This window comes from Lichenostomus cassidix, chromosome 10 (genome assembly GCF_008360975.1).
Source record: "Lichenostomus cassidix isolate B80296 chromosome 10, HeHo_3.0, whole genome shotgun sequence".
In the NCBI taxonomy this organism is placed as follows: domain Eukaryota; kingdom Metazoa; phylum Chordata; class Aves; order Passeriformes; family Meliphagidae; genus Lichenostomus; species Lichenostomus cassidix.
In genome coordinates, this window is record NC_139491.1 from 11,459,089 (window position 1) to 11,473,190 (window position 14,102).

Genomic DNA, 14,102 nt, shown 5'->3' on the forward strand with positions numbered 1-14,102 from the left:
GGGCTGCAGGGGTGTCACACTCACGGCTGGCACGCAGCAGATGCTGGGCTGTCACTGACACCAGGTGCAGAAAGGACCTGTTTGACCTCCAGCTTCCCATGGTGGAAGTCACAGACATCATCTCTGAAGCCATTTAACTGGCATCAGATGCAAGTAAGTGAAATTGGAATGATGCCTGAAATAGTCCTAGTGATTGTAATAAATCCAAATAGAAAGTTGCCGTGTTATGTTATGAGATCTTCTAGAAAAACCTTTTCACCCTGATCAGCCCAGTTTAGACATGTACTTTATCACAGCTAACACCTCCCTGCATCCCAAAAAAAGAAAGATTTCAACGTCAAACAACGTTCTAACTACAAAGGCAAAAAAGCACCATATATCTTGTGAAATAGTTCACCTGTCCTATTAATATAGCAGGGATAAACAACAGTAGAAAGTCATAAGATAAATATGTGTTATCTTGTCTAGTCTCCCAGCAGAACATTTTATAGCATAACCTTAAATCTAATTCAGTTTTAAATATTAGGGGTGTTTACTCTTGACGTCTTCCTTTGTGTTTTCTTGAGCTCTCAAGAATTAAAGATGACTAGCAACAGGTCACAGAGCTCCTTATATTCCCAGAGCTCTGTTAGGCTGAGCTTTCTAGCAGACCACCAACAGCTACAATTTTTTGTCCAAATAAATCTTCCAAGCCGTGCATGAAGAGCAAGTTACAAACATTACATTTATAGACAAATTAATATAATAGAGCTCCTGCCAACAACTTACTCCTGTTCTGAATAGGACTTTCTTTTAAATAAATTAAAAATAACCATGCTTAGAGATTGCCATAAGTGTTTTTCATGTCATCACTTGCTAGCTGCCAAGAGTTGATGTTCATCAGTCTCCTCTCCTCTTTTATATTCCTTCTTTGTACTATTTAAGAGAAGAAAAATCTGTTATTTTGGCCATACATGGGAGATGCCTATGCAGTAGAATAAAATGGAACAGAGAGAAAACTTGGATGTTTTGTCTTAACCAGCTGCAATCTTTTTTTCTGCACTAAAGAATTATTTGCTCTTTGTGTCCCCCATCCTCTTCTGAAAAATAGATTTATTTTTTTTTGCTAGATTTCCTTTGGTCTTTTTTCTGTACTCTGCCATATGTATAGTGCAGCCTCTCTCTGTACGTGGGTGTTCAGCAGTCAGGCTGTCAGTCACTGCTGCAGGCACAGCAGCTGAGGGATTTTAGTGTGGGATGCAGTCACCACCTTGATCAGGGAGGTGCACACCCCACAGATCCCAGTGACCAGGGCTGTGCCCACAGTTCACAGGGCAAGCACAGTGTCTTGGAGGAAAATTTGGGATTAAGTGCTGGTAATGGTTTGATTTTGGCCACTGATTTTAGAACAGCGAGAATTTTGTATTGCAAGTGACAGCAACTGGGGTGTTTGGCTTACTCACCTCATCATCACTCCTCAGACTTCCCAAGGCTTCAGCTGGCACAGTTCACACTCCCTGCAGCCACTGCCCACTGCTTAGGCTGTCTGATTGTTCCAGCCCAGTGTGATGCAGTTTATTTTATCTCCAGGGCTCCATGATGCAACACAGGTGGTTAAAGCAGAGCCCATTTCAGGGTTTGCACCACTCGGGCAGTACTTATCAGCCGTTGGCTCTGTCCCGATGGAACAGCACCCCTGCCATTCCTGGGGCTCACATGGCTGTGCAGGAGGCTACCTAGTGCACCCCCACCATCTGCCATACAAACGTGGCTTCCCAGAACCAGCTGGAATCTTGCTCCAAGATCCCAGCAGCCTCATTTCCTTTAATAGCCCACTTAAAACTCGAGTCTCGAAGGAGGAAGAAATATTTTTTCCGTATTTATTCTGAACATGTTGTCACAATAGCATCTTCATATTCCTTTGGTGCAAACAAAAAGCTCCTTGTATGTGAGCAGTGCAAGATGTTAGCTGTACTTTAAAGCAAACAAACAGCAAAAACCACCACACCTCTAAGAACACTCAGCTCCACGGCCTTGGCTCCCACAAGTCTCCCACACCCACCTATTACTGCTTTGCACTTGAACTGTCTAAAGGGTCAAAAAGCTTTGGTTTTCAGAAAAGGTTACTCATGAGACAGACTCCTATTAAGAACATTAAACAGGTCATCATGATTCTGAAAAAATTATATATTGTGGTGCAAAGGAAAAAAGTTACATGCTTGCTAGCTCTACCCTAGTGAATTTTCTAGTTTTACTGTAGAGGCGACTACTCACATTCTTTTTCTTGTCCTGTAGAAGAGCTTTGAGAACTGAACAGGTAATCTTAAAATAGAACATTGTTCTCATTTTTTAATGTCCACCTATTGAGAGGTTGGGTTTTAAAAAGACCTCTTCAATAGAGTAATGGTCTCCTTTTCCTCAGCTCTTTCATGGGCATCCTGCTACATGAAAGAATGATCCTCCATGTCATCTCCCAGAGTAACATTTCACAAAAATTCAGGTCATCACCAACAGAAATGATTTTGCAGTGGGTTTGAAAATTCTGCATATGGGAGAAAAAAGGTGTCAGACCTTCATTTGGTGTGTCTTGTCCTAGGTTCCCTGGGCAAAATAGGCAGGAATTTGGCTATACAGCTTTTATGTGATACTGATTTCAGCCTTTATACAAACCACTAAGTCACAGCATGGATTTCCATGCTTATTTTAATGGAACTATTATGTTACAGTGTGAACATATGATAACCAGAGGCTGAATTGCCTGTATGGTCTTTGAAACAATACAGATTATCCTCGTGAAGTTTAACATAGTGTGGAGAACAAACTGTTGCTGGTCCCTTCTCTGGGTTTCCTTCAAAATAAGTCAAAAGACATTTGGCCTAGGAAAGAGAGCAGCTTGTACTCCAAGTAGAGTTCTAAACTGGTGACAGGGGTTTTGTTTTGGGGTTTTTTCCAAGAATTGACAGTGTGAAGCCTACAACATGTATAATGCCAAGGATAACAAAATGAGGATGACCTTATCAGCAGGCTTGCATCCATAAGGGCAGTGGGAGCCTGATTATGACTTCAATACATCTTCAGTAGGGCCAAGATCTTACCCTGGAGCTCTTAGCACAAAAATGCTAATGTATTTAAAATTATTTGATAAATTATCTGAGCTCTACCCTGGACAATAAATATATACTTAGTAAAAAAAACCCAATGGATTTAAGCATTATTTAGTGTTGTAAAACAGCCTCTACAGACGTGCATTATTTTTCTAGGGCTGTACTATTATTTGATTTGCAATGTTTAGCAAGTATTTTTTTCTGCAAATTATTTATCATGCTATGTGAACTGTCTGTAGTTTTGTGATGTTAATCTTTGAAGCCTCTTACATATTTTAATCACTGTTTTACAGAGTTAAATGCCATTCAAGAGCTAATATATTCTTGTAAATACAGAATGAATTAGAAAGTGTAATGAAGACATTTAACAAGTATTATTTGAGGCATCAGTAACGTGCTTATGTGATATACAGTGCAAGTAGGCATTGTTTAACCTTTTGCAGTATCCCACATTTGAAAAATATTTATCACAATAAAAGGTATACTTTGCCCCAAGGAGTACTTGTGTGAACAAGGAGGGGGTTGGTTTATCAAAGCCTTGTTTTGATTCTACATAGAATGCTCCAAATCACATCTACAATAACATTTATTAGACTTCAGACAAGCCAGAAGAGGTGGTAGGTAATGTTCTAGGTATGAAAACTAGAAAAAATTTAAAAAGCAAGAGATTTTTTTATGAAGTTCTTTCTAGCAACTGTCTAGTAAAGGGCTCTCCCCTTTCTGCTGGAAAACAGAGGGAAAACAACGCTAATTGGAAAATAGATGTACAGACAACAGGCATGAACCAACATGCCATGGGAGCCCATGCACCAAACTGTTGCAGGGCTTTCTGGATCTCACTGCAAACTGAGGCAAACACATGTCCGGGCTTCTCTGCCAAGAGAGTGGGCAAGGGAGGCTCTGGGATGAGCAGGCAGCAACTGCCTGCAAGAGCAGCAGCCAGGGCAAGGATGTGAGCCAAGAGCCTGCTTGGGTGGATTTTTTTTTAATCTTTAGTGTTCCCTCCAGGAAACACCTGGGCTGCTGATTCACATGCAGACCCCTCATTGGCACAGCAGCTGTCAGTTAGGGAGTCTTGTCCAGCAGGGGGAAAAAAAAGAGTAAAAACTTTGAAAGGGAAAAATTCTAATCACACTGTGATGATGGTAAAGACCATAAATAATCCCACTTTTATCACATTGGTTAGACACCTTGGACAAACAGAATAAATAATTAAGTTGAACAAGTTGATTTGTTCAGGCTTCTGTTCTTAAAATCAAGTGGAAATATGAACTTCATGAAGCACTGGATGGAAGCCCAAGCTCAGCTGCTTGTGCAAGATGATGACCAAGCTCTTCCACCAACCTGAAATGGTTGTACTGCTAGCAGCCAGTGAGCAGAAAGCCTCCACTTTTTCCAATGTGTGGATATGGGCAAGGAATTTGTGATGGCAGATTAAGTTCAGAAGTAGGAATATGAAGAAATATCCTGCCACACAGCAATTATTGACCATTCCTGTTAGCCTTGCCAAAGGTCTGGGATGAGACTGAGTTCCATTTAATGTGGTATTTTGGCAGTAGTGAATGACCTGTACAAAGCAATGAGTGCACTGCCTCAAAAAACTCACACTTCCCCTTTGAAGAAATAAATCTTTTAGCCTTTCATTTCATCTACAGCAAAGACTAAAAAGTCATGATGGGGAGAGTAAGTCACCTTATTTTGCTGGTACCAGAACAATCAAGCTATAAATTGCAGGTAAAAAGGACAACAGTAGGCCAGACAGATGAGAAAGTTTTCCTGAAGACCTGGCCTGTCTGAGAAGCCTTTGGTGCTTGCATTCTACCCACAGCATCAGCCTTAGGGTGACAAGCCCTGCCAGCTCCCAGGAGAGCAGGAGAACCCTGTAACTTTCTAGGAGACCTCACTGTCTTATCTGGTAAACTAAGCAGGACCTGGCTGTGAGCCCAACACAATCCTCTCAACTGTTTATCTATTAATACACTTCCTGGCACTCTGTCAGCCCATGCCAGATAGCCTCCCACAAAATGTCCTGGCATGAGACAGAGGATAACGGTGGCCACGATGAATTAAACAACATTTGGAGTGTGGGAAAGAGTTCAGCCTGGATCCAGATGGCAGTACAATGCATGGACAACAGGTTGTGTGCTGGTTTATTTACAGACAGAGACCCTGCAGTCAGAGCAGGGTGCAGAGGTTCGTCACCATTACTGTGGCTTCTGGTGCCCTGCTTGAGGCTGTCCAGGCTGTTGGACTGCTCAGGGCAGCTTCCCTGGCCCGAGACCTGGCTTTGGAGCCTTGCCCAGGTAAAAGTGTGCTATTTGCTGTTTGTCTGCAGAAATCTCTCTGCCAGTCCCATAGTGGGAGGTCATTTCAAGGCTGACAGTTTCAAGGCCTTGAAGCTGGAGGAGCTGACAAGCTGGAGGAGACTCATGGCAGGCTGACACTAACCTGTTGCAATAACCACGACTTTATACCCAAGCTTCAAACGTCATCTTGAGAAGCCAAGCTGAGCTCAGACTCTGGCTGGTAGCCAGTGAGTTTTTCTGCTCTTTGAGACAAACATCTTTAATTAAAAAGGCTGAGAAAGCGCAAGAGTCACTTCGATGCCTTTTCCAGTGGTCACTAATCCCTCCTTGGTACAGATACTGCTTTATGTCAGGTTTTAGCATTTGGCTCTGTTCAGCCTTCCTGCAGAGGAACAGACTGACCAGTGCCTCTGTACAGGTGTAGATTTTGGCTAACATCTGTTGATGTAACAACACAAAATAGAGCAGGAAGATCTATGATATGAAACAAACACTTCACCACGGAGACACTCTCTTAGGTCTTCTTACTAGTGCTAGTTTAATATGAACGGTGATCTGAAACACTAGTAGTAAAAATCAGCAGAATACCTCACCAACATCTCATTTCTGGCATTAACTCTGTTTATCTAAGCAGTTTGTGTCGCAGGAAAAACAATTCTTTCCTTCTTTCTCTTTGAAGAAATGTATTAGCACTATTATTGTGTTAGTGTTTCCTTTCCAAAGAATTTTCCATTTACTTTTATAGCATATAGTTTACACGTTCAAATCACTGACACATGCAGATCAAACAAACACAAGTTTTTTAGACTTTTCAAAGTCAGGGGTATTTTTATGGTTTTTTTTTTAAATTAAGATAACCATCTTTCAGATGATTTTTCCAACAAAAGCTCTGTGCCATATAATGTTATGCCAGGTGAATGTCTGTAGCTTTTGTTTACTTGTATTTAATTTTAGCTTTGTGGTTTTGTGCTTTATTTCCCTCTAGCTCCCAGAAGTGAGAGGGAAATAGGCTAAAGGTATCAAGAGTGACCTTCATGTTCACTTCAAAGCAAGTTATAGTTGGTGCCTCACTATTTTTATACATTATTAATCATCTCCACTGTTAGGAGAAATGTTTACTAGTAGATACAAAACTAATCAGTACAGTCATTATGATGCACAGCTACTGGATTCATTAGAAGGTGATAAAGGATTGGTGAGCAAAAACATTGACTGGAATTACAGGTTTAAGAATGGGATAAAAGGTTCAAACCTATGTGTAAAGATCACTTCCACAAACTTTGTACAGTGCCAGTATGTCCCCTTCTTACCCACCTGGACTAACTGGTGCCCTTTAAATATACCAGGGTCCATATAACCAAGAGAGGAGTTTCTGTTCAGTGATTAAACCTCACCTGCATCAGCAGCTACCTTCTATTGTATAAACCTAGCCTGACCTCAGCTGAGGTTTCTCTGGCTTCTCTCTTACCTGCATTTGTTTTTAAGAGTCTATTTCTATACCAGTTCTTAAAGGTCAGTGTCAGATTATCCTGCATAAGAAGGAAGGATGTAACACTTTGCATCCTTGGGGCAGATACAGCCAAGAGTTTACTCTTGCCTGCAGTCCTGTCCACTCCTCTCCCCCAAAACAAAACAAACCCACAACCAAACACAAAAGCAACCACAAGAAAAAACAACCACTGAAAACCCCCAGACCAGTACATTCATCCAGAACAGTCACCACTGGCATTTCTCCACAAAGCACTTCCCCTTACAGAAATCATACAGAATTGATGGAAAGCCAAGAACAAATTGTCTTAAGGACAGATGAATACCAATGTTTTCCACGATTCCATGATTTAACTTCATACGTTGGATTAAATCAGATGCCGGAGGGCTTACAGCAGTCCAATCCTTAGTTGTTAATCAGCTGGCATCCGTTTATCCTCCAGACCAGGATATCTGCTGCTGTTTTGAAGCCAAACTGTGAGCTAGGGCTCTTAACTAGTTGGTATCACTCACTTCTGCACAACTTTCTCTTGAACTTGTTGATTTTACCCTGTGCTAGGTGTTTGAAAGCCTAGTTATGAAGAGCCAGAAAGCAGCCAGTTTCACTGTTACGTTGCCACATGCTTGTGCTGGTAAAGATGGATGTTTCCACTCCATCAGGAGCAGTGTCACTGCACCCTGGGAGGGGCAGAAACTGCTCTGGGAAAAGGCACATGCAGAGCACTGCTGTGTGCAGAAGGAAGGTCCATAGTCTCCTTGCACCCTCACTTTGCCTGCCCCTGGCACCAAAGAGGCTCAGGCCCTTGCAGGAAGGCAGGTGCCAAGATTTTGGCTATATCCTCCAACTTCTAACTTTTAGAATACTTTTGAATTCTCTCTTTTCATATCCATCCTCATATCTTACACTAACAATTTGTGTTCCTTCTCCAGATACCCACATCTTTCTAGCATATGACTAATCTCTCATTTCTCTGTGCCTCAGCCAATATGCTATTCTTCTCCAAGCCTCAATTCTTCCAGTATTGATCTGATTCTTCTTCTTTAACTCATTTCTTCTCAAATGCTCTTGGGTTTATGATTTCTACTACTACAAAAGGGAGTAAATTCTGTCAGGTTATATTTCAAGAAATGGGAAATTGAGGGAAGTAAGATATTGACTTGGCTTTATAATTCAAAGTTCTAGAAGCAGGAACTAACCTGTCTCTTCTGGCAAACAAAAAATACTGACAGTGAGCTTGAAAATAGGGAACAGGAAAGTTAATTTGATTTTGAAATACTGAAACAGGTAGATGAAATATTTGCTAGAAAGTGAGAACACAACAGCATCTTCACAGATTAACGAGAGCTTCCCAGCTATTTCCAGAATACATTCCTGAACAAACAACTCCTTGAAGAAACAGTACATCCTCACCTGTGTGTGTTCAAACCATTGGGCTTGAATAGCAGATCCAGGGGAGAATTGCATCTGCCACCAGACACAGCAGTCTGTGACTGTCACTGATCAAACGAGGTCAGAGGAGGACACTGTTTTCTGGTCACATAGCTTAATTACATGGAATAAAGGAAAGGAGAGCCTTGTGATTTTGCTGAGTATCGTGTTGAACCACAGCATGCAGATCTCTCTCACCTGAGTTTACAAGTATTTATTTCTTAAAAAGTGACAATATACTTTCATTAAAAAAATATTAGAAGAGAATTCACAGAAGGTGCCTCTAGAAAGCTATCAGAAGCTTTAAACAGCTATGAAGAGGCAGTAAAGGCAAAAGATGCTTCTGTGAACTAAACTCTTCTCCACTTGGGACAAGAATGAATTTTCTTGGGACAAGAATTCAATTTTCTTCTGCCAATGAGGCAAGCATGAGAGCACAAAAATACCCAAAGGGAGGCTTCAGGGAAAGGTCTGAAGCACAGGAACTGCCATGTACAGACTCTCCAGAACACCAGCACAGCATCCACATCCACCTTTCTACTCTGCTACTGACCTGAATCAAACTAAAATTGGGCCAAGTCTGCCTTTGGAAGATCAGCAGCCACCCTGACACTCAGGTTTTGTCTTCCATCACTGGGGAAGAGGAGCAAGGCTCCCAGAGCCAGGACCCCATTTTCCACCACAGCATCTCCCTCTGGATCGCTGGCTCTGTCAGATCCACCTCGTGTGTCCTTGGCCAGCAGCATCTCATGTGTGCCCAGCCACTCCAGGAGAGGACACACAGTCCTGCCCAGCAGACAGGGAGGGCACAGCTCTGCGCTTCCCCTTTTGCCTGGTGCAGCAGGACAATCTCACACCACACGATTTTGCAGCCAAAATATCTGTGCAGCTTTCAGATTTGCAAGAGCTGTGTCTACACTTGCCCATCCACGTAGGGAGGATGAGTAACAGTTGCTCTTGCACTGTTTGGAGCTCTGGGTATTTACCTTTTAGAACTTCACAAGGGAAGCAGTGCCTTAGCAACAGCCCAGTAGTATTAAAAAAAGAGACTAGTGACGTGTAGGAAGAGAATTTAGGGCGATGGTGGGGGAGTGATTATTCAATGTTTTCCATATTTTCATATAACAGAATTTAATTTCCTTGGAGTTACTGCAGTCAATGACAAGCAGAAGTGTGCACGTGAAATACCTCTGGCTGAGCACTGAAATAAAGCATGACTAGACATACCAAATCACCCATGCAGACTGCAAGAGGTTGTTTAAAAAATAATTATATACTTGTCACAGTAGAAGCTTTTCTATATTTGTAGCTCCATTTTCCTCATAGCCTCGTCTGATGGAATTCAGACAGCACACATGCCATTATGTTAAACAACCAATTCTGGAATACTTCACTTCTTTCCTCTCTTTTACAGGCATTAAAACAGTAGTTACACTTCTTAGTAGGGATTATTTCAGGGACAGTTAAGGCCTATGCTTAGTCACTTCATCACTGACTAAAATACAAACTCTGCTCATATGCTATTAAAGAGATTGAAAACAAATCTTTAAATAAGCACTTAGCTTGCTTTTAAAGCAATGTGGTTTCTTTACCATGATAAAGTGATAAAAATACGCATGAGATCATAAAACTCACAGTAATTTTGTTGCTGAAGAAGTTTTACAGCTACCTACTTGAATTCATTTGGTTTGAAACTTGCCTTGGTCTAGCATTTTTTGGAGTTGAAAACATTTTTTATACAAACAGCATATGATTGAATATAACTTAGCTTTTTTTATACGTATGTAAAGTGGACAAAAATCATTTTCCCTAAGTAAGGAAATGCTATATATAGAAGAAAAGCTAAAGACTTTCAAGTCACAGACTTCAGTAGGTTTTTTAACACCATCCCCGGGGAGGCAAAAATACAAACAATAAAAAAGCAATTTCCTTCACAAGAGCATACAGAACATCCGAAACAGCAGGTAAAGGACAGTGTTGTGCAGAGGGGAAGTCCCTTATCCTGTTGGTTCAAGTTTTTCACTCTACTAATGTCATTCCCTGTTACCATGAATGGGAGGTGCACACACATCAGTAGGTAACACTATGTGTAATAAAAATATTTGTTATAATAAAAATATTTGTAATAAAAATATTTGTTAAATATTTTTAACAAATGTCACGACCTGAACAAGCTGGAAAAAGTGTAGACTCCACAACTCTTGAGAGGTACAGTGTGGAATAGCAGCTCTGGGGAAGAAAGAATGCTACAGGGCATTATTGTGCCATCAGAATTGCAGACTTGCTGGGGATACAGCAGCCTCTGCCCTCCAGAGCTGCCCCAGGGAGCACCATGGCCAGCAAACTGCATCCCTAGGGGACCTGCACAGTGCTGCTGCTGCTAAGGGGAAAAAACCTGCATCTTGGCCTTCTGCAACTTTTTCTCCATCCTTGAGGACAGCAGACCTGGATTGGGGTAGGAGTTGGACTAGATACTCTTATTTGGTTTTTTTCCCTTCTTTCTCTCTTTTTTTTAAACCAGATAGACCATAGAAGAGTTAATATTAACACAAACATACAAAATGGATATTTACAGTTACTTTCCCTTGGACTCATATATACAGCCAGCTTTCACAATGACAAAGGGGAACCAGAAGCCAGCTTGTTTATAGCAAATAAAAATGAGTCTCAGGAGAGTACTACCTGAGCCACTGAAAGCAGGGTGACTGATTCTGCAGTAGCACAGTTATTTTGGCAGACCAGACATCACAGAGGAAATGTTAGATGGCTGCAGTGAAGGGGTTTAGGAAGGCGACTAGGATGTGCATGGATGTGTCAGATTTCAACAGATGGAAAGCTGATTTGGGGTTTATGTAATTCAGAGCTGTTCTAACAGAGTACTCAGGGACAGACATGCAGAGGAACAGAGAATGGCAGTATTTAAGAAGCCTGGCTATGTTTTCACATGCTCTTTTGGAAAAAGACAAAAAATATCCAAATAAGTTCTTCCTTCATAAAAAAACCCTCAAACATATTAAAAAACAACAGGAAAAAACAAAGAACTACAGTGGCAGGAATCCTTTCTTTGTGTGATATCCCAGTTAGGCATGTGCACTAATAATACTATATTCATATTAAACCTTCAGTTCCATATTGACAGTTTTTCCACTGATTTAGTACATTGGAAAAGGCATCTGTATATCTTTCAAAATACACTTTGCCACTTTAGATTTCTATTAAGTAAGACCTTCCTGAATTTCCAAGCAAATAAAATTGGAAATTTAAGGACGTTATAAAGATACTGGGCTAATTTCTTTGTGCAGCCTCCCATATGATAACCTTTCAAAATCTGGTGGATGAAGTACTGGGCTGACAGCAGGCTCTTAATGACAGCCTTAAGCAAGTTTTTCAGTTGTATCTATTTCTCCTCCCATTCCCAGTCTTCTTTGTCTGTTTTTACCCTTACCACTTTTAGGTCAGGAATGTTTTTCATTACCTTTTTGCAGTAAGAAGCCTAAGATGTTTAATGAAAAGCTTGTAAATACTAATACCAACGCAGGGCATGGTCACTGATGGTACTTTTATAGGTATATTATGAGAGCACTTCCATACCAGAGAAAAAAATCTGCACTTCTGCAGTTCACACATCATCTTAAATGGGAAAGATACTTATGCATTCAGTAAGGACTTTCAGAAGTTTTTTATGAAAAAGACTGCAGTTTTTGCACTACTTTACCTTAACCAGACTTGACTTCTTGTCATACTAAACAGATGACTGCAATTATTTTTTTTTTTCAATAAGCAGTGCTACTGCACATCATAAGACAAAGGAATGTTGCAAGCAAAAGTAGAAAATTCGTATTTTTAGCAATTGAGCTAAAGAGAACACACTTATGTTTTTATCCTCCATTTTTCCATTTGCTTCTGATTCCAACTGTTTAGCTTTCTGGCAGTGAAAATATGTTTGGAATAAAAATAGACCCCACAATTTGAAGTTATCATGTGTTGCTTTGTTTTGCTTTTCCCTTTAATATATTCTTACTGAAACGAGGAAAGCCATTCACCCAAAGAGAATTTACCAGAAAGAGTTTGGCAGAGTTAACCTAACCTACTGATGGCTGCTGGTGTATTCTTTGATACAGGTCTTTGCAGGGTGGGATCAAGCACAAAAGAAGATCCCAATCAAGTGATAGGACGCACACATTTTTCCATGACCATTATACACAGACCATGATATAACACTGCATAAGCCATAAGAAAGCTACTTAAATCAGAGTGAAAAGAATTCCCACAGCATGTAGAGCCACTGCTTTCTTGACAGCCCAAGGTTCAATTCTTGCTCAAGAAAGAGTTTGCGTGGACTTTACATACATAACCCACCTACACAATAATCTTCTCAAGAGGTTGCCTGCTGCCAAGCTCGTTTGTGTGCAGGCCAAGGAATATGGACATTTTCCAGTCCTGTCTGTTACGACTTCTCTGCAGGAAGCTGGCTTCCTAGGGTGTGAATTTGTGCTTTAAAACCATCTGCCCTGTGCTGCTTCATCTCAAGCAATGCCTTAGTGGAAGAAATAATAAATCCTGTTCAAAGGTGACAAGGTCTGGTAACCTTGCCCTAACCCTCAAATTCTAGAAAGCCAGATGAAACCTGGCCTGAAATAAAACAAACTCCAAAATCAGGTCCAGCCAAAACATAGCTTTTCATTAATAAAGCTCTGACAGTCATCTTGCCTGTAGAAACACAGTTTGAAGATTTATTAGTAAACAGCTGTAGTGGATAATGTTGTTTTCATTCTCTCACTTCTCAGGATCAGTTTATTTAATCTAGAAATTAAATCATGGCAAGACAACCTTTTCCACACTCACACATACTGGAAGAATGCTGAACCCTCTTAATGCACACAGGGATTGATGTCTGCTGGAGGCACAACAAGAGGTCCTCTGCATATTTGCAGCCAGGGAGATTTAGCCTGGCATGAGGAAAATCTTTCTGTCAGAGTTTCAAGCACTGAGAAGGAATGTTGGTCTTTAGGAACAGATCAGACAACTATCTCTTCTAGCCTGCTAGTCTTATCTCAGAGAAAGGAATGGATTAGATGATTGATAAAAAGCTTTTTTCCTTCAACCCCAGGTTTCTATGGTGCTGAAACAATACACAGCAATTTGAAGCTTAGCTCACTGATGTAAACAACAATTTTTTACACCAACTCTGACTCACTTTCCATGTGAACAGATAGAATAATCCATGCCAAAACTCAATCCTTAACTCCATCTCATTTTAAACACTGATAGTCTTTTAGATAGAGCCTCCAATCTTTCTGGAGGGTGTCATTCCTTCAGTTAATATCTGTGTAGATTGTCCCCTCCTAACATCAGCCAAACAGCCCTTGCCAGCTGCACCTTGTTCATTGATCAGTAATCTAATCACCAAGTTGCAGGTGGCTTTTCACACAAACATTGCTTTCCAAAGTGTAAATGCAGACAGTCCAGTTGCAGGACTCATAAAGATAGCTGAAAAAAAGTTTTAAAAACACACTTGAATATTCTTATCCTCCAATCTGCAGCAAGCTGAAAAACCACAGATTGCTTTAAATCATGAGATCAGGTGCAGCACTTGTGTGTATCCCATGCTGTCAGATCACTTTCACAATCCATTCTCATCTCCCCTGATTCACCTCAGATTGATTCCTCCCAGCATCACCTCAGGTATTGCTGATCCTTAATTGCTTCAGCAGGCACTGCCCTGTAGCCTGGATTGGCCTCACCTGTCTGGAAGTCAATGTTCCTCCTAGAGCCAGGTGCAGCTACCTTCTGTGC

The 14,102-nt window shown here is 40.9% G+C and overlaps 1 protein-coding gene across 1 annotated transcript in view; it reads left to right on the forward strand.

Moving 5' to 3' along the window:
* The window catches only part of TIPE3 (TNF alpha induced protein 8 like 3), a 44,917-nt gene that overhangs the window by 1,048 nt on the left and 29,767 nt on the right, over positions 1-14,102 (forward strand). The gene's annotated exons all lie outside the window — the stretch shown is intronic.